Here is a 21,037-nt window from a genome sequence, read left to right as displayed (position 1 = left end):
GCATGGCCGAGTGGTCGAAGGCGCCAAACTTAAGGGAAACCTTGCTCAGTGATACGGGCTGAACGAGGCTTCTGGTCCAGGTGTGTGGGCGTGGGTTCAAATCCCACTTCAGACAAACTCTTTTTTTACTTTACTACCAGCACAGAGAAAGCGTCTTCTTTTTCTGGGGCTGACATATTGTATCAGAATGGCCGAGTGGTCTAAGGCGCCAAACTTAAGGGAAACCTTGCGCAGTGGTACGGGTTGAACGAGGCTTCTGGTCCACGTATGTGGGCGTGGGTTCGAATCCCACTTCTGACAAACTCTTTTTTTCATTTGCTACCAGCACAAAGTCAGTGTCTCCTTTTGCTGGGCTGAAATATTGTGTCAGAATGGCCGAGTGGTCGAAGGCGCTAGACTCAAGGGAAACCGTGCCCAGTCATACTAGTTGAACGAGGCTTCCGGTCCACGTATGTGTGCGTGGGTGCGAATCCCACTTCTGACAAACTTTTTTACTTTACTACCAGAACAAAGTCAGTGTCTTCATTTGCTGCAGCTTATACACCGTGTCAGAACGGCCGAGTTGTCTAAGGCACCAGACTTAAGGGAAACATTGCCCGGTGATACGGGTTAAACGAGGCCTTGGTCCAAGTATGTCGACGTGGGTTTGAATCCCACTTTTGACAATATTTTTTTTCCTTTACTACCAGCACGAAGTCAGTCTCTTCTTTTGCTGGGGCTGATATATCGTGTCAGAATGGCCGAGTGGTCTAAGCCGCCAGACTCAAGAGAAACCTTGCCCAGTGATACGGGTTGAACGAGGCTTCTGGTCTACGTATGTGGGCGTGGGTTCGAATCCCACTTCTGACAAACTTTTTTTTACTTCACTAACAGAACAAAGTCAGTGTCTCCTTTTGCTGGGGCTGAAATATCGTGTCAGAATGGCCGAGTGGTCTAAGGCTCCAGACTCAAGGGAAACCTTGCCCAGTGATACGGGTTGAACGAGGCTTCTGGTCAACGTATGTGGGCGTGGGTTCGAATCCTATTCTCACGAACTTTTTTTACTTTACTACCAGAACAAAGTCAGTGTCTCCTTTTGCTGGGCTGAAATATTGTGTCAGAATGGCCGAGTAGTCAAAGGCGCCAGACTTAAGGGAAACCGTGCCCAGTGATACGAGTGTAACGAGGCTTCTGGTCCACGTATGTGTGCGTGGGTTCGAATCCCACTTCTGACAAACTTTTTTTACTTTAATACGAGCACTAAGTCAGTGTCTTCTTTTGCTGGGGCTGGTATATCGTGTCAGAATGGCCAAGTGGTCTAAGGCGCCAGACTCAAGGCAAACCTTGCCCAGTGATACGGGTTGAACGAGGCTTCTGGTCCACGTATGTGGGCGTGGGTTCGAATCCTATGCTGACAAACTTTTTTTACTTTACTACCAGCACAGAGTCAGCGTCTTCTTTTGCTGAGGCTGACATATCGTATCAGAATGGCCGAGTGGTCTAAGGCGCCAGACTCAAGGTAAACCTTGCGCAGTGATACGGGTTGAACGAGGCTTCTGGTCCACGTATGTGGGCGTGGGTTCGAATCCTACTTCTGACAAACTTTTTTTATTTTAGTACAAGAACAAAGCCAGTGTCTCCTTTGGTTAGGACTAAAATATTGTGTCAGATTGGCCGAGTGGTCGAAGGCGCCAGACTTAAGGGAAACCTTGCCCAGTAATACGGGTTGAATGAGGCTTCTGGTCCACGTATGTGGGCGTGGGTTCGAATCCTACTTCTGACAAACTCTTTTTTTTATTTGCTACCAGCACAAAGTCAGTGTCTCCTTTTGCTGGGCTGAAATATTGTGTCAGAATGGCCGAGTGGTCAAAGGCGCTAGACTCAAAGGAAACCGTGCCCACTCATACGAGTTGAACGAGGCTTCTGGTCCACGTATATGTGCGTGGGTGCGAATCCCACTTCTGAGAAACTTTTTTTACTTTACTACCAGAACAAAGTCAGTGTCTTCTTTTGCTCCAGCTTTTATATCGTGTCAGAACGGTCGAGTTGTCTAAGGCACCAGACTTAGGGAAACATTGCCCGGTGATACGGGTTAAACAAGGACTTTGGTCCACGTATGTCGACGTGGGTTCGAATCCCACTTCTGACAATCTTTTTTTTACTTTTTTACCAGCACAAAGTCAGTGTCTCCTTTTGCTGGGGCTGAAATATCGTGTCAGAATGGCCGAGTGGTCTAAGGCTCCAGACTCAAGGGTTACCTTGCCCAGTGATACGGGTTGAACGAGGCTTCTGGTCCACGTATGTGGGCGTGGGTTCGAATCCTACTTCTGATAAACTTTTTTTTACTTCACTAACAGAACAAAGTCAGTGTCTCCTTTTGCTGGGGCTGATATATTGTATCAGAATGACCGAGTGGTCTAAGGCGCCAGACTGAAGAGAAACCTTGCTCGGTGATGCGAGTTGAACGAGGTTTCTGGTCCACGTATGTGTGCGTGGGTTCGAATCTCACTTCCGTCAATTCTTTTTACTTTACTACCAGCACAGAGTCAGCGTCTTCTTTTGCTGAGGCTGACATATCGTATCAGAATGGCCGAGTGGTCTAAGGCGCCAGACTCAAGGTAAACCTCTCGCAGTGATACGGGTTGAACGAGGCTTCTTGTCCACGTATGAGGGCGGGGGTTTGAGTCCTACTTCTGACAAACATTTTTTATTTTACTACAAGAACAAAGTCAGTCTCTCCTTTTGCTGGGCTGAAATATTGTGTCACAATGGTTGAGTGGTCGAAGGCGCTAGACTCAATGGAAACTGTGCCCAGTCATACGAGTCGAACGAGGCTTTAGGTCAACGTATGTGTGCGTGGGTGCGATTCCCACTTCTGAAAAACTTTTTTTTTACTTTACTACCAGAACAAAGTCAGTGTCTTCTTTTGCTGGAGCTTATATATTGTGTCAGAACGGCCGAGTTGTCTAAGGCACCAGACTTAAGGGAAACATTGCCCGGTGATACGGGTTAAACGAGGCCTTTGGTCCACGTATGTGGACGTGGGTTCGAATCTCACTTCTGTCAATTTTTTAAAATTTACTACCAGCACAAAGTCAGTGTCTCCTTTTGCTGGGCTGAAATATTGTGCCAGAATGGCCGAGTGGTTGAAGGTGCTAGACTCAAGGGAAACCTTGCCCAGTCATACGAGTTGAACGAGGATTCTGGTCCACGTATGTGTGCGTGGGTTCGAATCCCACTTCTGACAAAATTTTTTAATCTACTACCAGAAGAAAGTCAGTGTCTCCTTTTGCTGGGCTGATATATCGTGTCAGAACGGTCGAGTTGTCTAAGGCACCAGACTTACGGAAACATTGCCCGGTGTTACGGGTTAAACGAGGCCTTTGGTCCACGTATGTCGACGTGGGTTCGAATCCCACTTCTGACAATCTTTTTTTTACTTTACTACCAGCATAAAGTCAGTGTTTTTTTTGCTGGGGCTGATATATTGTGTCAGCATGGCCGAGTGGTCGAAGGCGCCAGACTTAAGGGAAACCTTGCCCAGTGATACGAGTGTAACGAGGATTCTGGTCCACGTATGTGTGCGTGGGTTCGAATCCCACTTCTGATAAACTTTTTTTACTTTACTGCCAGCACTAAGTCAGTCTCTTCTTTTGCTGGGGCTGATATATCGTGTCAGAATGGCCGAGTGCTCTAAGGCCCCAGACGTAAGGGAAACCTTGCTCTGTGATGCGAGTTGAACGAGGCTTCTGGTCCACGTATGTGTGCGTGGGTTCGAATCTTACATCCGTCAATTTTTTTTTTACTTTACTACCAGCACAGAGTCAGCGTCTACTTTTGTTGAGGCTGACATATCGTATCAGAATGGCCGAGTGGTCTAAGGCGCCAGACTCAAGGTAAACGTTGCGCAGTGATACGGGGTGAACGAGGCTTCTGGTCTACGTATGAGGGCGTGGGTTTGAATGCTACTTCTGACAAACTTTTTTATTTTACTACAAGAACAAAGCCAGTGTCTCCTTTGGTTAGGACTAAAACAATGTGTCAGAATGTCCGAGTGTTCGAAGGCGCTAGTCTCAAGAGAAACCGTGCCCAGTCATACGAGTTGAACGAGGCTTCTGGTCAACGTATGTGTGCGTTGGTGTGATTCCCACTTCTGACAAACTTTTTTATTTTACTACCAGAACAAAGTCAGTGTCTTCTTTTGCTGGGGCTGATATATCGTGTCAGCATGGCCGAGTGGTCGAAGGCGCCAAACTTAAGGGATACCTTACTCAGTGATACGGGCTGAACGAGGCTTCTGGTCCAGGTGTGTGGGCGTGGGTTCAAATCCCACTTCAGACAAACTCTTTTTTTTACTTTACTACCAGCATAGAGTCAGCGTCTTCTTTTTCTGGGGCTGACATATCGTATCAGAATGGCCGAGTGGTCTAAGGCGCCAGACTTAAGGGAAACCTTGCTCAGTGGTACGGGTTGAACGAGGCTTCTGGTCCACGTATGTGGGCGTGGGTTCGAATCCCACTTCTGACAAACTTTTTTACTTTACTACCCGAACAAAGTCAGTGTCTTCTTTTGCTGGTGCTGATATATCGTGTCAGAACGGCCGAGTTGTCTAAGGCACCAGACTTAAGGGAAACATTGCCCGGTGATACGGGTTAAACGAGGCCTTTGGTCTAAGTATGTCGACGTGGGTTTGAATCCCACTTCTGACAATCTTTTTTTACTTTACTGCCAGCACGAAGTCAGTCTCTTCTTTTGCTGGGGCTGATATATCGTGTCAGAATGGCCGAGTGGTCTAAGGCGCCAGACTCAAGGGAAACCTTGCCCAGTGATACGGGTTGAACGAGGCTTCTGGTCTACGTATGTGGGCGTGGGTTCGAATCCCACTTCTGACAAACTTTTTTTCACTTCACTAACAGAACAAAGTCAGTGTCTCCTTTTGCTGGGGCTGATATATCGTATCAGAATGGCCGAGTGGTCTAAGGCGCCAGACTGAAGGGAAACCTTGCGCGGTGATGCGAGTTTAACGAGGCTTCTGGTCCACGTATGTGTGCTTGGGTTCGAATCTCACTTCCGGCATTTTTTTTACTTTACTACCAGCACAAAGTCAGTGTCTCCTTTTGCTGGGCTGAAATATTGTGTCAGAATGGCCGAGTAGTCAAAGGCGCCAGACTTAAGGGAAACCGTGCCCAGTGATACGAGTGTAACGAGGCTTCTGGTCCACGTATGTGTGCGTGGGTTTGGATCCCACTTCTGACAAACTTTTTTTACTTTAATACCAGCACGAGGTCAGTGTCTTCTTTTGCTGGGGCTGGTATATCGTGTCAGAATGGCCAAGTGGTCTAAGGCGCCAGACTCAAGGGAAACCTTGCCCAGTGATACGGGTTGAACGAGGCTTCTGGTCAACGTATGTGTGCGTGGGTGCGAATCCCACTTCTGACAAACTTTTTTTACTTTACTACCAGAACAAAGTCAGTGTCTTCTTTTGCTGAAGCTTATATATCGTGTCAGAACGGCCGAGTTATCTAAGGCATCAGACTTAAGGGAAACATTGCCCGGTGATACGGGTAAACGAGGCTTCTGGTCCACGTATGTGGGCATGGGTTCGAATCCCACTTCTGACAATCTTTTTTTTTACTTTACTACCAGCATAAAGTCAGTGTTTTTTTTGCTGGGGCTGATATATCGTTTCAGAATGGCCGAGTGGTCGAAGGCGCCAGACTTTAGGGAAACCTTGCTCAGTGATACGGGTTGAACGAGGCTTCTGGTCCAGGTGTGTGGGCGTGGGTTCAAATCCCACTTCAGACAAACTCTTTTTTTACTTTACTACGAGCATAAAGTCAGCGTCTTCTTTTGCTGGGGCTGACATATCTTATCAGAATGGCCACGTGGTCTAAGGCGCCAGACTCAAGGCAAACCTTGCCCAGTGATACAAGTTGAACGAGGCTTCTGGTCCACGTATGTGTGCGTGGGTTCGAATCCCACTTCTGACAATTTTTTTTACTTTACTACCAGAAGAAAGTCAGTGTCTCCTTTTGCTGGGCTGAAATATCGTGTCAGAATGGCCGAATAGTCCAAGGCGCCAGACTTTAGGGAAGACTTGTCCAGTGATACGGGTTGAACAAGGCTTCTGGTCTACGTATGTGGGCGTGGATTGAAATCCCACTTCTGAGAAGCTCTTTTTTTACTTTTTTACCAACACAATGTCAGTGTCTCCTTTTGCTGGGGCTGAAATATCGTGTCAGAATGGTTGAGTGGTCTAAGGCGCCAGACTCAAGGTAAACCTTTCGCAGTGATACGGGTTGAACGAGGCTTCTGGTCCATGTATGAGGGCGTGGGTTTGAGTCCTACTTCTGACAAACAGTTTTTCTTTTACTACAAGAACAAAGTCAGTGTCTCCTTTTGCTGGGCTGAAATATTGTGTCACAATGGCTGAGTGGTCGAAGGCGCTAGACTCAATCGAAACCGTGCCGTCATACGAGTTGAACGAGGCTTTAGGTCAACGTATGTGTGCGTGGGTGCGAATCCCACTTCTGACAAACTTTTTTTTACTGTACTACCAGAACTATGTCAGTGTCTTCTTTTGCTGGAGCTTATATATCGTGTCAGAACGGCCGAGTTGTCTAAGGCACCAGACTTAAGGGAAACATTGCCCGGTGATACGGGTTAAACGAGGCCTTTGGTCCACGTATGTGGACGTGGGTTCGAATCCCACTTCTGACAATCTTTTTTTTACTTTACTACCAGCACAAAGTCAGTGTTTTTTTTTGCTGGGGCTGATATATTGTTCCAGCATGGCCGAGTGGTCGAAGGCGCCAGACTTAAGGGAAACCTTGCCCGGTGATGCGAGTTGAACGAGGCTTCTGTTCCACGTATGTGTGCGTGGGTTCGAATCTCACTTCTGTCAATTTTTTTCAATTTACTACCAGCACAGAGTCAGCGTCTTCTTTTGCTCAGGCTTACATATCGTATCAGAATGGCCGAGTGGTCTAAGGCGCCAGACTCAAGGTAAACCTCTCGCAGTGATACGGGTTGAACGAGGCTTCTTGTCCACGTATGAGGGCGGGGGTTTGAGTCCTACTTCTGACAAACATTTTTTATTTTACTACAAGAACAAAGTCAGTCTCTCCTTTTGCTGGGCTGAAATATTGTGTCACAATGGTTGAGTGGTCGAAGGCGCTAGACTCAATGGAAACTGTGCCCAGTCATACGAGTCGAACGAGGCTTTAGGTCAACGTATGTGTGCGTGGGTGCGATTCCCACTTCTGAAAAACTTTTTTTTTACTTTACTACCAGAACAAAGTCAGTGTCTTCTTTTGCTGGAGCTTATATATTGTGTCAGAACGGCCGAGTTGTCTAAGGCACCAGACTTAAGGGAAACATTGCCCGGTGATACGGGTTAAACGAGGCCTTTGGTCCACGTATGTGGACGTGGGTTCGAATCTCACTTCTGTCAATTTTTTAAAATTTACTACCAGCACAAAGTCAGTGTCTCCTTTTGCTGGGCTGAAATATTGTGCCAGAATGGCCGAGTGGTTGAAGGTGCTAGACTCAAGGGAAACCTTGCCCAGTCATACGAGTTGAACGAGGATTCTGGTCCACGTATGTGTGCGTGGGTTCGAATCCCACTTCTGACAAAATTTTTTAATCTACTACCAGAAGAAAGTCAGTGTCTCCTTTTGCTGGGCTGATATATCGTGTCAGAACGGTCGAGTTGTCTAAGGCACCAGACTTACGGAAACATTGCCCGGTGTTACGGGTTAAACGAGGCCTTTGGTCCACGTATGTCGACGTGGGTTCGAATCCCACTTCTGACAATCTTTTTTTTACTTTACTACCAGCATAAAGTCAGTGTTTTTTTTGCTGGGGCTGATATATTGTGTCAGCATGGCCGAGTGGTCGAAGGCGCCAGACTTAAGGGAAACCTTGCCCAGTGATACGAGTGTAACGAGGATTCTGGTCCACGTATGTGTGCGTGGGTTCGAATCCCACTTCTGATAAACTTTTTTTACTTTACTGCCAGCACGAAGTCAGTCTCTTCTTTTGCTGGGGCTGATATATCGTGTCAGAATGGCCGAGTGCTCTAAGGCCCCAGACGTAAGGGAAACCTTGCTCTGTGATGCGAGTTGAACGAGGCTTCTGGTCCACGTATGTGTGCGTGGGTTCGAATCTTACATCCGTCAATTTTTTTTTACTTTACTACCAGCACAGAGTCAGCGTCTACTTTTGTTGAGGCTGACATATCGTATCAGAATGGCCGAGTGGTCTAAGGCGCCAGACTCAAGGTAAACCTTTCGCAGTGATACGGGTTGAACGAGGCTTCTGGTCCATGTATGAGGGCGTGGGTTTGAGTCCCACTTCTGACAAACTTTTTTTTACTTCTCTAACAGAACAAAGTCAGTGTCTCCTTTTGCTGGGGCTGATATATTGTATCAGAATGGCCGAGTGGTCTAAGGCGCCAGACTGAAGGGAAACCTTGCTCGGTGATGGGAGTTGAACGAGGTTTCTGGTCCACGTATGTGTGCGTGGGTTCGAATCTCACTTCCGTCAATTCTTTTTACTTTACTACCAGCACAGAGTCAGCGGCTTCTTTTGCTGAGGCTGACATATCGTATCAGAATGGTTGAGTGGTCTAAGGCGCCAGACTCAAGGTAAACCTTTCGCAGTGATACGGGTTGAACGAGGCTTCTGGTCCATGTATGAGGGCGTGGGTTTGAGTCCTACTTCTGACAAACAGTTTTTCTTTTACTACAAGAACAAAGTCAGTGTCTCCTTTTGCTGGGCTGAAATATTGTGTCACAATGGCTGAGTGGTCGAAGGCGCTAGACTCAATCGAAACCGTGCCCAGTCATACGAGTTGAACGAGGCTTTAGGTCAACGTATGTGTGCGTGGGTGCGAATCCCACTTCTGACAAACTTTTTTTTACTGTACTACCAGAACTATGTCAGTGTCTTCTTTTGCTGGAGCTTATATATCGTGTCAGAACGGCCGAGTTGTCTAAGGCACCAGACTTAAGGGAAACATTGCCCGGTGATACGGGTTAAACGAGGCCTTTGGTCCACGTATGTGGACGTGGGTTCGAATCCCACTTCTGACAATCTTTTTTTTACTTTACTACCAGCACAAAGTCAGTGTTTTTTTTTGCTGGGGCTGATATATTGTTCCAGCATGGCCGAGTGGTCGAAGGCGCCAGACTTAAGGGAAACCTTGCCCGGTGATGCGAGTTGAACGAGGCTTCTGTTCCACGTATGTGTGCGTGGGTTCGAATCTCACTTCTGTCAATTTTTTTCAATTTACTACCAGCACAGAGTCAGCGTCTTCTTTTGCTGAGGCTGACATATCGTATCAGAATGGCCGAGTGGTCTAAGGCGCCAGACTCAAGGTAAACCTCTCGCAGTGATACGGGTTGAACGAGGCTTCTTGTCCACGTATGAGGGCGGGGGTTTGAGTCCTACTTCTGACAAACATTTTTTATTTTACTACAAGAACAAAGTCAGTCTCTCCTTTTGCTGGGCTGAAATATTGTGTCACAATGGTTGAGTGGTCGAAGGCGCTAGACTCAATGGAAACTGTGCCCAGTCATACGAGTCGAACGAGGCTTTAGGTCAACGTATGTGTGCGTGGGTGCGATTCCCACTTCTGAAAAACTTTTTTTTTACTTTACTACCAGAACAAAGTCAGTGTCTTCTTTTGCTGGAGCTTATATATTGTGTCAGAACGGCCGAGTTGTCTAAGGCACCAGACTTAAGGGAAACATTGCCCGGTGATACGGGTTAAACGAGGCCTTTGGTCCACGTATGTGGACGTGGGTTCGAATCTCACTTCTGTCAATTTTTTAAAATTTACTACCAGCACAAAGTCAGTGTCTCCTTTTGCTGGGCTGAAATATTGTGCCAGAATGGCCGAGTGGTTGAAGGTGCTAGACTCAAGGGAAACCTTGCCCAGTCATACGAGTTGAACGAGGATTCTGGTCCACGTATGTGTGCGTGGGTTCGAATCCCACTTCTGACAAAATTTTTTAATCTACTACCAGAAGAAAGTCAGTGTCTCCTTTTGCTGGGCTGATATATCGTGTCAGAACGGTCGAGTTGTCTAAGGCACCAGACTTACGGAAACATTGCCCGGTGTTACTTATTTATTTACAGAATACTGCAGGCTCTCTTCAGAGCCCATGCAGGAACGGGTTAAACGAGGCCTTTGGTCCACGTATGTCGACGTGGGTTCGAATCCCACTTCTGACAATCTTTTTTTTACTTTACTACCAGCATAAAGTCAGTGTTTTTTTTGCTGGGGCTGATATATTGTGTCAGCATGGCCGAGTGGTCGAAGGCGCCAGACTTAAGGGAAACCTTGCCCAGTGATACGAGTGTAACGAGGATTCTGGTCCACGTATGTGTGCGTGGGTTCGAATCCCACTTCTGATAAACTTTTTTTACTTTACTGCCAGCACGAAGTCAGTCTCTTCTTTTGCTGGGGCTGATATATCGTGTCAGAATGGCCGAGTGCTCTAAGGCCCCAGACGTAAGGGAAACCTTGCTCTGTGATGCGAGTTGAACGAGGCTTCTGGTCCACGTATGTGTGCGTGGGTTCGAATCTTACATCCGTCAATTTTTTTTTACTTTACTACCAGCACAGAGTCAGCGTCTACTTTTGTTGAGGCTGACATATCGTATCAGAATGGCCGAGTGGTCTAAGGCGCCAGACTCAAGGTAAACGTTGCGCAGTGATACGGGGTGAACGAGGCTTCTGGTCTACGTATGAGGGCGTGGGTTTGAATGCTACTTCTGACAAACTTTTTTATTTTACTACAAGAACAAAGCCAGTGTCTCCTTTGGTTAGGACTAAAACAATGTGTCAGAATGTCCGAGTGTTCGAAGGCGCTAGTCTCAAGAGAAACCGTGCCCAGTCATACGAGTTGAACGAGGCTTCTGGTCAACGTATGTGTGCGTTGGTGTGATTCCCACTTCTGACAAACTTTTTTATTTTACTACCAGAACAAAGTCAGTGTCTTCTTTTGCTGGGGCTGATATATCGTGTCAGCATGGCCGAGTGGTCGAAGGCGCCAAACTTAAGGGATACCTTACTCAGTGATACGGGCTGAACGAGGCTTCTGGTCCAGGTGTGTGGGCGTGGGTTCAAATCCCACTTCAGACAAACTCTTTTTTTTACTTTACTACCAGCATAGAGTCAGCGTCTTCTTTTTCTGGGGCTGACATATCGTATCAGAATGGCCGAGTGGTCTAAGGCGCCAGACTTAAGGGAAACCTTGCTCAGTGGTACGGGTTGAACGAGGCTTCTGGTCCACGTATGTGGGCGTGGGTTCGAATCCCACTTCTGACAAACTTTTTTACTTTACTACCCGAACAAAGTCAGTGTCTTCTTTTGCTGGTGCTGATATATCGTGTCAGAACGGCCGAGTTGTCTAAGGCACCAGACTTAAGGGAAACATTGCCCGGTGATACGGGTTAAACGAGGCCTTTGGTCTAAGTATGTCGACGTGGGTTTGAATCCCACTTCTGACAATCTTTTTTTACTTTACTGCCAGCACGAAGTCAGTCTCTTCTTTTGCTGGGGCTGATATATCGTGTCAGAATGGCCGAGTGGTCTAAGGCGCCAGACTCAAGGGAAACCTTGCCCAGTGATACGGGTTGAACGAGGCTTCTGGTCTACGTATGTGGGCGTGGGTTCGAATCCCACTTCTGACAAACTTTTTTTCACTTCACTAACAGAACAAAGTCAGTGTCTCCTTTTGCTGGGGCTGATATATCGTATCAGAATGGCCGAGTGGTCTAAGGCGCCAGACTGAAGGGAAACCTTGCGCGGTGATGCGAGTTTAACGAGGCTTCTGGTCCACGTATGTGTGCTTGGGTTCGAATCTCACTTCCGGCATTTTTTTTACTTTACTACCAGCACAAAGTCAGTGTCTCCTTTTGCTGGGGCTGAAATATCGTGTCAGAATGGCCGACTGGTCTAAGGCTCCAGACTCAAGGGAAACCTTGCCCAGTGATACGGGTTGAACGAGGCTTCTGGTCAACGTATGTGGGCGTGGGTTCGAATCCTATGCTGACAAACTTTTTTTACTTTACTACCAGAACAAAGTCAGTGTCTTCTTTTGCTGGGCTGAAATATTGTGTCAGAATGGCCGAGTAGTCAAAGGCGCCAGACTTAAGGGAAACCGTGCCCAGTGATACGAGTGTAACGAGGCTTCTGGTCCACGTATGTGTGCGTGGGTTTGGATCCCACTTCTGACAAACTTTTTTTACTTTAATACCAGCACGAGGTCAGTGTCTTCTTTTGCTGGGGCTGGTATATCGTGTCAGAATGGCCAAGTGGTCTAAGGCGCCAGACTCAAGGGAAACCTTGCCCAGTGATACGGGTTGAACGAGGCTTCTGGTCAACGTATGTGTGCGTGGGTGCGAATCCCACTTCTGACAAACTTTTTTTACTTTACTACCAGAACAAAGTCAGTGTCTTCTTTTGCTGAAGCTTATATATCGTGTCAGAACGGCCGAGTTATCTAAGGCATCAGACTTAAGGGAAACATTGCCCGGTGATACGGGTAAACGAGGCTTCTGGTCCACGTATGTGGGCATGGGTTCGAATCCCACTTCTGACAATCTTTTTTTTTACTTTACTACCAGCATAAAGTCAGTGTTTTTTTTGCTGGGGCTGATATATCGTTTCAGAATGGCCGAGTGGTCGAAGGCGCCAGACTTTAGGGAAACCTTGCTCAGTGATACGGGTTGAACGAGGCTTCTGGTCCAGGTGTGTGGGCGTGGGTTCAAATCCCACTTCAGACAAACTCTTTTTTTACTTTACTACGAGCATAAAGTCAGCGTCTTCTTTTGCTGGGGCTGACATATCTTATCAGAATGGCCACGTGGTCTAAGGCGCCAGACTCAAGGCAAACCTTGCCCAGTGATACAAGTTGAACGAGGCTTCTGGTCCACGTATGTGTGCGTGGGTTCGAATCCCACTTCTGACAATTTTTTTTACTTTACTACCAGAAGAAAGTCAGTGTCTCCTTTTGCTGGGCTGAAATATCGTGTCAGAATGGCCGAATAGTCCAAGGCGCCAGACTTTAGGGAAGACTTGTCCAGTGATACGGGTTGAACAAGGCTTCTGGTCTACGTATGTGGGCGTGGATTGAAATCCCACTTCTGAGAAGCTCTTTTTTTACTTTTTTACCAACACAATGTCAGTGTCTCCTTTTGCTGGGGCTGAAATATCGTGTCAGAATGGCCGAGTGGTATAAGGCTCCAGTCTTAAGGGATACCTTGCCCAGTGATACGGGTTGAACGAGGCTTCTGGTCCGCGTATGTGGGCGTGGGTTCGAATCCCACTTCTGACAAACTTTTTTTTACTTCTCTAACAGAACAAAGTCAGTGTCTCCTTTTGCTGGGGCTGATATATTGTATCAGAATGGCCGAGTGGTCTAAGGCGCCAGACTGAAGGGAAACCTTGCTCGGTGATGGGAGTTGAACGAGGTTTCTGGTCCACGTATGTGTGCGTGGGTTCGAATCTCACTTCCGTCAATTCTTTTTACTTTACTACCAGCACAGAGTCAGCGGCTTCTTTTGCTGAGGCTGACATATCGTATCAGAATGGTTGAGTGGTCTAAGGCGCCAGACTCAAGGTAAACCTTTCGCAGTGATACGGGTTGAACGAGGCTTCTGGTCCATGTATGAGGGCGTGGGTTTGAGTCCTACTTCTGACAAACAGTTTTTCTTTTACTACAAGAACAAAGTCAGTGTCTCCTTTTGCTGGGCTGAAATATTGTGTCACAATGGCTGAGTGGTCGAAGGCGCTAGACTCAATCGAAACCGTGCCCAGTCATACGAGTTGAACGAGGCTTTAGGTCAACGTATGTGTGCGTGGGTGCGAATCCCACTTCTGACAAACTTTTTTTTACTGTACTACCAGAACTATGTCAGTGTCTTCTTTTGCTGGAGCTTATATATCGTGTCAGAACGGCCGAGTTGTCTAAGGCACCAGACTTAAGGGAAACATTGCCCGGTGATACGGGTTAAACGAGGCCTTTGGTCCACGTATGTGGACGTGGGTTCGAATCCCACTTCTGACAATCTTTTTTTTACTTTACTACCAGCACAAAGTCAGTGTTTTTTTTTGCTGGGGCTGATATATTGTTCCAGCATGGCCGAGTGGTCGAAGGCGCCAGACTTAAGGGAAACCTTGCCCGGTGATGCGAGTTGAACGAGGCTTCTGTTCCACGTATGTGTGCGTGGGTTCGAATCTCACTTCTGTCAATTTTTTTCAATTTACTACCAGCACAGAGTCAGCGTCTTCTTTTGCTCAGGCTTACATATCGTATCAGAATGGCCGAGTGGTCTAAGGCGCCAGACTTAAGGGAAACCTTGCGCAGTGGTACGGGTTGAACGAGGCTTCTGGTCCACGTATGTGGGCGTGGGTTTGAATCCTACTTCTGGCAAACTTTTTTTATTTTAGTACAAGAACAAAGCCAGTGTCTCCTTTGGTTAGGACTAAAATATCGTGTCAGAATGGCCGAGTGGTCGAAGGCGCCAGACTTAAGGGAAACCTTGCCCAGTGATACGGGTTGAATGAGGCTTCTGGTCCACGTATGTGGGCGTTGGTTCGAATCCCACTTCTGACAAACTTTCTCTTTTATTTGCTACCAGCACAAAGTCAGTGTCTCCTTTGGCTGGGCTGAAATATTGTGTCAGAATGGCCGAGTGGTCGAAGGCGCTAGACTCAAGGGAAACCGTGCCCACTCTTACGAGTTGAACGAGGCTTCTGGTCCACGTATGTGTGCGTGGGTGCGAATCCCACTTCGGACACACTTTTTTACTTTACTACCAGAACAAAGTCAGTGTCTTCTTTTGCTGAAGCTTATATATCGTGTCAGAACGGTCGAGTTGTCTAAGGCACCAGACTTACGGAAACATTGCCCGGTGATACGGGTTAAACGAGGCCTTTGGTCCACGTATGTCGACGTGGGTTCGAATCCCACTTCTGACAATCTTTTTTTTACTTTACTACAAGCATAAAGTCAGTGTTTTTTTTGCTGGGGCTGATATATTGTGTCAGCATGGCCGAGTGGTCGAAGGCGCCAGACTTAAGGGAAACCTTGCCCAGTGATACGAGTGTAACGAGGATTCTGGTCCACGTATGTGTGCGTGGGTTCGAATCCCACTTCTGATAACCTTTTTTTACTTTACTGCCAGCACGAAGTCAGTCTCTTCTTTTGCTGGGGCTGATATATCGTGTCAGAACGGCCGAGTTGTCTAAGGCACCAGACTTAAGGGAAACATTGCCCGGTGATACGGGTTAAACGAGGCCTTTGGTCTAAGTATGTCGACGTGGGTTTGAATCTTACATCCGTCAATTTTTTTTACTTTACTACCAGCACAGAGTCAGCGTCTACTTTTGTTGAGGCTGACATATCGTATCAGAATGGCCGAGTGGTCTAAGGCGCCAGACTCAAGGTAAACGTTGCGCAGTGATACGGGGTGAACGAGGCTTCTGGTCTACGTATGAGGGCGTGGGTTTGAATCCTACTTCTGACAAACTTTTTTATTTTACTACAAGAACAAAGCCAGTGTCTCCTTTGGTTAGGACTAAAACAATGTGTCAGAATGTCCGAGTGTTCGAAGGCGCTAGTCTCAAGGGAAACCGTGCCCAGTCATACGAGTTGAACGAGGCTTCTGGTCAACGTATGTGTGCGTTGGTGTGATTCCCACTTCTGACAAACTTTTTTATTTTACTACCAGAACAAAGTCAGTGTCTTCTTTTGCTGGGGCTGATATATCGTGTCAGCATGGCCGAGTGGTCGAAGAGCCAAACTTAAGGGAAACCTTACTCAGTGATACGGGCTGAACGAGGCTTCTGGTCCAGGTGTGTGGGCGTGGGTTCAAATCCCACTTCAGACAAACTTTTTTTTTACTTTACTACCAGCATAGAGTCAGCGTCTTCTTTTTCTGGGGCTGACATATCGTATCAGAATGGCCGAGTGGTCTAAGGCGCCAGACTTAAGGGAAACCTTGCTCAGTGGTACGGGTTGAACGAGGCTTTTGGTCCACGTATGTGGGCGTGGGTTCGAATCCCACTTCTGACAAACTCTTTTTTTTATTTGCTACCAGCACAAAGTCAGTGTCTCCTTTTGCTGGGCTGAAATATTGTGTCAGAATGGCCGAGTGGTCGAAGGCGCTAGACTCAAGGGAAACCGTGCCCAGTCATACTAGTTGAACGAGGCTTCCGTTCCACGTATGTGTGCGTGGGTGCGAATCCCACTTCTGACAAACTTTTTTACTTTACTACCCGAACAAAGTCAGTGTCTTCTTTTGCTGGTGCTGATATATCGTGTCAGAACGGCCGAGTTGTCTAAGGCACCAGACTTAAGGGAAACATTGCCCGGTGATACGGGTTAAACGAGGCCTTTGGTCTAAGTATGTCGACGTGGGTTTGAATCCCACTTCTGACAATCTTTTTTTACTTTACTGCCAGCACGAAGTCAGTCTCTTCTTTTGCTGGGGCTGATATATCGTGTCAGAATGGCCGAGTGGTCTAAGGCGCCAGACTCAAGGGAAACCTTGCCCAGTGATACGGGTTGAACGAGGCTTCTTGTCTACGTATGTGGGCGTGGGTTCGAATCCCACTTCTGACAAACTTTTTTTCACTTCACTAACAGAACAAAGTCAGTGTCTCCTTTTGCTGGGGCTGATATATCGTATCAGAATGGCCGAGTGGTCTAAGGCGCCAGACTGAAGGGAAACCTTGCGCGGTGATGCGAGTTTAACGAGGCTTCTGGTCCACGTATGTGTGCGTGGGTTCGAATCTCACTTCCGGCATTTTTTTACTTTACTACCAGCACAAAGTCAGTGTCTCCTTTTGCTGGGGCTGAAATATCATGTCAGAATGGCCGAGTGGTCTAAGGCTCCAGACTCAAGGGAAACCTTGCCCAGTGATACGGGTTGAACGAGGCTTCTGGTCAACGTATGTGGGCGTGGGTTCGAATCCTATGCTGACAAACTTTTTTTACTTTACTACCAGAACAAAGTCAGTGTCTTCTTTTGCTGGGCTGAAATATTGTGTCAGAATGGCCGAGTAGTCAAAGGCGCCAGACTTAAGGGAAACCGTGCCAGTGATACGAGTGTAACGAGGCTTCTGGTCCACGTATGTGTGCGTGGGTTTGGATCCCACTTCTGACAAACATTTTTTACTTTATTACCAGCACGAGGTCAGTGTCTTCTTTTGCTGGGGCTGGTATATCGTGTCAGAATGGCCAAGTGGTCTAAGGCGCCAGACTCAAGGGAAACCTTGTCCAGTGATACGGGTTGAACGAGGCTTCTGGTCCACGTATGTGGGCGTGGGTTCGAATCCCACTTCTGACAAACTTTTTTTACTTCACAGAACAAAGTCAGTGTCTCCTTTTGCTGGGGCTGACATATCGTATCAGAATGGCCGAGTGGTCTAAGGCGCCAGACTCAAGGTAAACCTCGCGCAGTGATACGGGTTGAACGAGGCTTCTTGTCCACGTATGAGGGCGGGGGTTTGAGTCCTACTTCTGACAAACATTTTTTATTTTACTGCAAGAACAAAGTCAGTCTCTCCTTTTGCTGGGCTGAAATATTGTGTCACAATGGTTGAGTGGTCGAAGGCGCTAGACTCAATGGAAACTGTGCCCAGTCATACGATTCGAACGAGGCTTTAGGTCAACGTATGTGTGCGTGGGTGCGATTCCCACTTCTGACAAACTTTTTTTTACTTTACTACCAGAACAAAGTCAGTGTCTTCTTTTGCTGGAGCTTATATATCGTGTCAGAACGGCCGAGTTGTCTAAGGCACCAGACTTAAGGGAAACATTGCCCGGTGATACGGGTTAAAAGAGGCCTTTGGTCCACGTATGTGGACGTGGGTTCGAATCTCACTTCTGTCAATTTTTTAAAATTTACTACCAGCACAAAGTCAGTGTCTCCTTTTGCTAGGCTGAAATATTGCGTCAGAATGGCCGAGTGGTTGAAGGTGCTAGACTCAAGGGAAACCTTGCCCAGTCATACGAGTTGAACGAGGATTCTGGTCCACGTATGTGTGCGTGGGTTCGAATCCCACTTCTGACAAAATTTTTTAATCTACTACCAGAAGAAAGTCAGTGTCTCCTTTTGCTGGGCTGATATATCGTGTCAGATTGGCCGAGTGGTCTAAGGCGCCAGACTCAAGGGAAACCTTGCCCAGTGATACGGGTTGAACGAGGCTTCTGGGCCACGTATTTGGACGTGGGTTCGAATCCCACTTCTGACAAACTTTCTTTTACTTCACTAACAGAACAAAGTCAGTGTCTCCTTTTGCTGGGGTTGATATATCGCATCAGTATGACCGAGTGGTCTAAGGCGCCAGACTGAAGGGAAACCTTGCTCGGTGATGCGAGTTGCAGGAAGCTTCTGGTCCACGTAGGTGTGCGTGGGTTCGAATCTCACTTCCGTCAATTTTTTTACTTTACTACCAGCACAGAGTCAGCGTCTTCTTTTGCTGAGGCTGACATATCGTATCAGAATGGCCGAGTGGTCTAAGGCGCCAGACTCAAGGTAAACCTTGCGCAGTGATACGGGTTGAACGAGGCTTCTGGTCAACGTATGTGTGTGTGGGTGCGAATCCCACTTCTGACAAACTTTTTTTACTTTACTACCAGAACAAAGTCAGTGTCTTCTTTTGCTGAAGCTTATATATCGTGTCAGAACGGCCGAGTTATCTAAGGCATCAGACTTAAGGGAAACATTGCCCGGTGATACGGGTAAACGAGGCTTCTGGTCCACGTATGTGGGCATGGGTTCGAATCCCACTTCTGACAATCTTTTTTTTTACTTTACTACCAGCATAAAGTCAGTGTTTTTTTTGCTGGGGCTGATATATCGTTTCAGAATGGCCGAGTGGTCGAAGGCGCCAGACTTTAGGGAAACCTTGCTCAGTGATACGGGTTGAACGAGGCTTCTGGTGCAGGTGTGTGGGCGTGGGTTCAAATCCCACTTCAGACAAACTCTTTTTTTACTTTACTACGAGCATAAAGTCAGCGTCTTCTTTTGCTGGGGCTGACATATCTTATCAGAATGGCCACGTGGTCTAAGGCGCCAGACTCAAGGCAAACCTTGCCCAGTGATACGAGTTGAACGAGGCTTCTGGTCCACGTATGTGTGCATGGGTTCGAATCCCACTTCTGTCAATTTTTTACTTTACTACCAGCACAGAGTCAGAGTCTTCATTTGCTGGGGCTGACATATCCTATCAAAATGGCCACGTGGTCTAAGGTGCCAGACTCAAGGGAAACCTTGCCCAGTGATACAAGTTGAACGAGGCTTCTGGTCCACGTATGTGTGCGTGGGTTCGAATCCCACTTCTGACAATTTTTTTTACTTTACTACCAGAAGAAAGTCAGTGTCTCCTTTTGCTGGGCTGAAATATCGTGTCAGAATGGCCGAATGGTCCAAGGCGCCAGACTTTAGGGAAGCCTTTTCCAGTGATACGGGTTGAACAAGGCTTCTGGTCTACGTATGTGGGCGTGGATTGAAATCCCACTTTTGAGAAGCTCTTTTTTTACTTTTTTACCAACACAATGTCAGTGTCTCCTTTTGCTGGGGCTGAAATATCGTGTCAGAATGGCCGAGTGGTATAAGGCTCCAGACTCAAGGGATACCTTGCCCAGTGATACGGGTTGAACGAGGCTTCTGGTCCGCGTATGTGGGCGTGGGTTCGAATCCCACTTCTGACAAACTTTTTTTTACTTCTCTAACAGAACAAAGTCAGTGTCTCCTTTTGCTGGGGCTGATATATTGTATCAGAATGGCCGAGTGGTCTAAGGCGCCAGACTGAAGGGAAACCTTGCTCGGTGATGGGAGTTGAACGAGGTTTCTGGTCCACGTATGTGTGCGTGGGTTCGAATCTCACTTCCGTCAATTCTTTTTACTTTACTACCAGCACAGAGTCAGCGGCTTCTTTTGCTGAGGCTGACATATCGTATCAGAATGGTTGAGTGGTCTAAGGCGCCAGACTCAAGGTAAACCTTTCGCAGTGATACGGGTTGAACGAGGCTTCTGGTCCACGTATGAGGGCGTGGGTTTGAGTCCTACTTCTGACAAACATTTTTTCTTTTACTACAAGAACAAAGTCAGTATCTCCTTTTGCTGGGCTGAAATATTGTGTCACAATGGCTGAGTGGTCGAAGGCGCTAGACTCAATGGAAACCGTGCCCAGTCATACGAGTTGAACGAGGCTTTAGGTCAACGTATGTGTGCGTGGGTGCGAATCCCACTTCTGACAAAATTTTTTTTACTGTACTACCAGAACAAAGTCAGTGTCTTCTTTTGCTGGAGCTTATATATCGTGTCAGAACGGCCGAGTTGTCTAAGGCACCAGACTTAAGGGAAACATTGCCCGGTGATACGGGTTAAACGAGGCCTTTGGTCCACGTATGTGGACGTGGGTTCGAATCCCACTTCTGACAATCTTTTTTTTACTTTACTACCAGCACAAAGTCAGTGTTTTTTTTTGCTGGGGCTGATATATTGTTCCAGCATGGCCGAGTGGTCGAAGGCGCCAGACTTAAGGGAAACCTTGCCCGGTGATGCGAGTTGAACGAGGCTTCTGTTCCACGTATGTGTGCGTGGGTTCGAATCTCACTTCTGTCAATTTTTTTCAATTTACTACCAGCACAGAGTCAGCGTCTTCTTTTGCTCAGGCTTACATATCGTATCAGAATGGCCGAGTGGTCTAAGGCGCCAGACTTAAGGGAAACCTTGCGCAGTGGTACGGGTTGAACGAGGCTTCTGGTCCACGTATGTGGGCGTGGGTTTGAATCCTACTTCTGGCAAACTTTTTTTATTTTAGTACAAGAACAAAACCAGTGTCTCCTTTGGTTAGGACTAAAATATCGTGTCAGAATGGCCGAGTGGTCGAAGGCGCCAGACTTAAGGGAAACCTTGCCCAGTGATACGGGTTGAATGAGGCTTCTGGTCCACGTATGTGGGCGTTGGTTGGAATCCCACTTCTGACAAACTTTCTCTTTTATTTGCTACCAGCACAAAGTCAGTGTCT

At 47.2% G+C, this 21,037-nt stretch overlaps 23 non-coding genes across 23 annotated transcripts; all 23 read left to right on the top strand.

Annotated features, from left to right (window-relative positions):
* Positions 1 to 181: 181 nt before the first annotated feature.
* On the top strand, positions 182 to 300 carry TRNAL-UAA (transfer RNA leucine (anticodon UAA)). Its single transcript has 2 exons — positions 182 to 219; positions 255 to 300. It is a non-coding gene; the product is annotated as a tRNA-Leu (tRNA).
* Positions 301 to 730: 430 nt separating this feature from the next.
* Positions 731 to 849, top strand: TRNAL-CAA (transfer RNA leucine (anticodon CAA)). The gene is made up of 2 exons: positions 731 to 768; positions 804 to 849. It is a non-coding gene; the product is annotated as a tRNA-Leu (tRNA).
* A 246-nt stretch (positions 850 to 1,095) lies between these two features.
* Positions 1,096 to 1,214, top strand: TRNAL-UAA (transfer RNA leucine (anticodon UAA)). Its single transcript has 2 exons — positions 1,096 to 1,133; positions 1,169 to 1,214. It is a non-coding gene; the product is annotated as a tRNA-Leu (tRNA).
* Positions 1,215 to 1,460: 246 nt separating this feature from the next.
* TRNAL-CAA (transfer RNA leucine (anticodon CAA)) lies at positions 1,461 to 1,579 on the top strand. Its single transcript has 2 exons — positions 1,461 to 1,498; positions 1,534 to 1,579. It is a non-coding gene; the product is annotated as a tRNA-Leu (tRNA).
* A 64-nt stretch (positions 1,580 to 1,643) lies between these two features.
* Positions 1,644 to 1,762, top strand: TRNAL-UAA (transfer RNA leucine (anticodon UAA)). The gene is made up of 2 exons: positions 1,644 to 1,681; positions 1,717 to 1,762. It is a non-coding gene; the product is annotated as a tRNA-Leu (tRNA).
* Positions 1,763 to 2,193: 431 nt separating this feature from the next.
* TRNAL-CAA (transfer RNA leucine (anticodon CAA)) lies at positions 2,194 to 2,312 on the top strand. The gene is made up of 2 exons: positions 2,194 to 2,231; positions 2,267 to 2,312. It is a non-coding gene; the product is annotated as a tRNA-Leu (tRNA).
* Positions 2,313 to 3,107: 795 nt separating this feature from the next.
* On the top strand, positions 3,108 to 3,226 carry TRNAL-CAA (transfer RNA leucine (anticodon CAA)). The gene is made up of 2 exons: positions 3,108 to 3,145; positions 3,181 to 3,226. It is a non-coding gene; the product is annotated as a tRNA-Leu (tRNA).
* Positions 3,227 to 4,387: 1,161 nt separating this feature from the next.
* On the top strand, positions 4,388 to 4,506 carry TRNAL-UAA (transfer RNA leucine (anticodon UAA)). The gene is made up of 2 exons: positions 4,388 to 4,425; positions 4,461 to 4,506. It is a non-coding gene; the product is annotated as a tRNA-Leu (tRNA).
* A 246-nt stretch (positions 4,507 to 4,752) lies between these two features.
* TRNAL-CAA (transfer RNA leucine (anticodon CAA)) lies at positions 4,753 to 4,871 on the top strand. Its single transcript has 2 exons — positions 4,753 to 4,790; positions 4,826 to 4,871. It is a non-coding gene; the product is annotated as a tRNA-Leu (tRNA).
* Positions 4,872 to 7,494: 2,623 nt separating this feature from the next.
* TRNAL-CAA (transfer RNA leucine (anticodon CAA)) lies at positions 7,495 to 7,613 on the top strand. Its single transcript has 2 exons — positions 7,495 to 7,532; positions 7,568 to 7,613. It is a non-coding gene; the product is annotated as a tRNA-Leu (tRNA).
* Positions 7,614 to 8,223: 610 nt separating this feature from the next.
* On the top strand, positions 8,224 to 8,342 carry TRNAL-CAA (transfer RNA leucine (anticodon CAA)). The gene is made up of 2 exons: positions 8,224 to 8,261; positions 8,297 to 8,342. It is a non-coding gene; the product is annotated as a tRNA-Leu (tRNA).
* A 1,527-nt stretch (positions 8,343 to 9,869) lies between these two features.
* TRNAL-CAA (transfer RNA leucine (anticodon CAA)) lies at positions 9,870 to 9,988 on the top strand. The gene is made up of 2 exons: positions 9,870 to 9,907; positions 9,943 to 9,988. It is a non-coding gene; the product is annotated as a tRNA-Leu (tRNA).
* Positions 9,989 to 11,198: 1,210 nt separating this feature from the next.
* On the top strand, positions 11,199 to 11,317 carry TRNAL-UAA (transfer RNA leucine (anticodon UAA)). The gene is made up of 2 exons: positions 11,199 to 11,236; positions 11,272 to 11,317. It is a non-coding gene; the product is annotated as a tRNA-Leu (tRNA).
* A 246-nt stretch (positions 11,318 to 11,563) lies between these two features.
* Positions 11,564 to 11,682, top strand: TRNAL-CAA (transfer RNA leucine (anticodon CAA)). Its single transcript has 2 exons — positions 11,564 to 11,601; positions 11,637 to 11,682. It is a non-coding gene; the product is annotated as a tRNA-Leu (tRNA).
* A 1,527-nt stretch (positions 11,683 to 13,209) lies between these two features.
* On the top strand, positions 13,210 to 13,328 carry TRNAL-UAA (transfer RNA leucine (anticodon UAA)). The gene is made up of 2 exons: positions 13,210 to 13,247; positions 13,283 to 13,328. It is a non-coding gene; the product is annotated as a tRNA-Leu (tRNA).
* A 1,162-nt stretch (positions 13,329 to 14,490) lies between these two features.
* TRNAL-UAA (transfer RNA leucine (anticodon UAA)) lies at positions 14,491 to 14,609 on the top strand. The gene is made up of 2 exons: positions 14,491 to 14,528; positions 14,564 to 14,609. It is a non-coding gene; the product is annotated as a tRNA-Leu (tRNA).
* Positions 14,610 to 15,951: 1,342 nt separating this feature from the next.
* TRNAL-UAA (transfer RNA leucine (anticodon UAA)) lies at positions 15,952 to 16,070 on the top strand. The gene is made up of 2 exons: positions 15,952 to 15,989; positions 16,025 to 16,070. It is a non-coding gene; the product is annotated as a tRNA-Leu (tRNA).
* Positions 16,071 to 16,500: 430 nt separating this feature from the next.
* On the top strand, positions 16,501 to 16,619 carry TRNAL-CAA (transfer RNA leucine (anticodon CAA)). The gene is made up of 2 exons: positions 16,501 to 16,538; positions 16,574 to 16,619. It is a non-coding gene; the product is annotated as a tRNA-Leu (tRNA).
* A 608-nt stretch (positions 16,620 to 17,227) lies between these two features.
* On the top strand, positions 17,228 to 17,346 carry TRNAL-CAA (transfer RNA leucine (anticodon CAA)). Its single transcript has 2 exons — positions 17,228 to 17,265; positions 17,301 to 17,346. It is a non-coding gene; the product is annotated as a tRNA-Leu (tRNA).
* A 607-nt stretch (positions 17,347 to 17,953) lies between these two features.
* Positions 17,954 to 18,072, top strand: TRNAL-CAA (transfer RNA leucine (anticodon CAA)). Its single transcript has 2 exons — positions 17,954 to 17,991; positions 18,027 to 18,072. It is a non-coding gene; the product is annotated as a tRNA-Leu (tRNA).
* A 62-nt stretch (positions 18,073 to 18,134) lies between these two features.
* On the top strand, positions 18,135 to 18,253 carry TRNAL-CAA (transfer RNA leucine (anticodon CAA)). The gene is made up of 2 exons: positions 18,135 to 18,172; positions 18,208 to 18,253. It is a non-coding gene; the product is annotated as a tRNA-Leu (tRNA).
* Positions 18,254 to 19,596: 1,343 nt separating this feature from the next.
* Positions 19,597 to 19,715, top strand: TRNAL-CAA (transfer RNA leucine (anticodon CAA)). Its single transcript has 2 exons — positions 19,597 to 19,634; positions 19,670 to 19,715. It is a non-coding gene; the product is annotated as a tRNA-Leu (tRNA).
* A 1,162-nt stretch (positions 19,716 to 20,877) lies between these two features.
* TRNAL-UAA (transfer RNA leucine (anticodon UAA)) lies at positions 20,878 to 20,996 on the top strand. The gene is made up of 2 exons: positions 20,878 to 20,915; positions 20,951 to 20,996. It is a non-coding gene; the product is annotated as a tRNA-Leu (tRNA).
* Positions 20,997 to 21,037: the final 41 nt, after the last annotated feature.

Source organism: Rhipicephalus microplus, chromosome 2, assembly GCF_043290135.1.
Source record: "Rhipicephalus microplus isolate Deutch F79 chromosome 2, USDA_Rmic, whole genome shotgun sequence".
In the NCBI taxonomy this organism is placed as follows: domain Eukaryota; kingdom Metazoa; phylum Arthropoda; class Arachnida; order Ixodida; family Ixodidae; genus Rhipicephalus; species Rhipicephalus microplus.
Note: the sequence above shows the minus strand (reverse complement) of the source record. Positions and strands in the feature narration are given on the sequence as shown.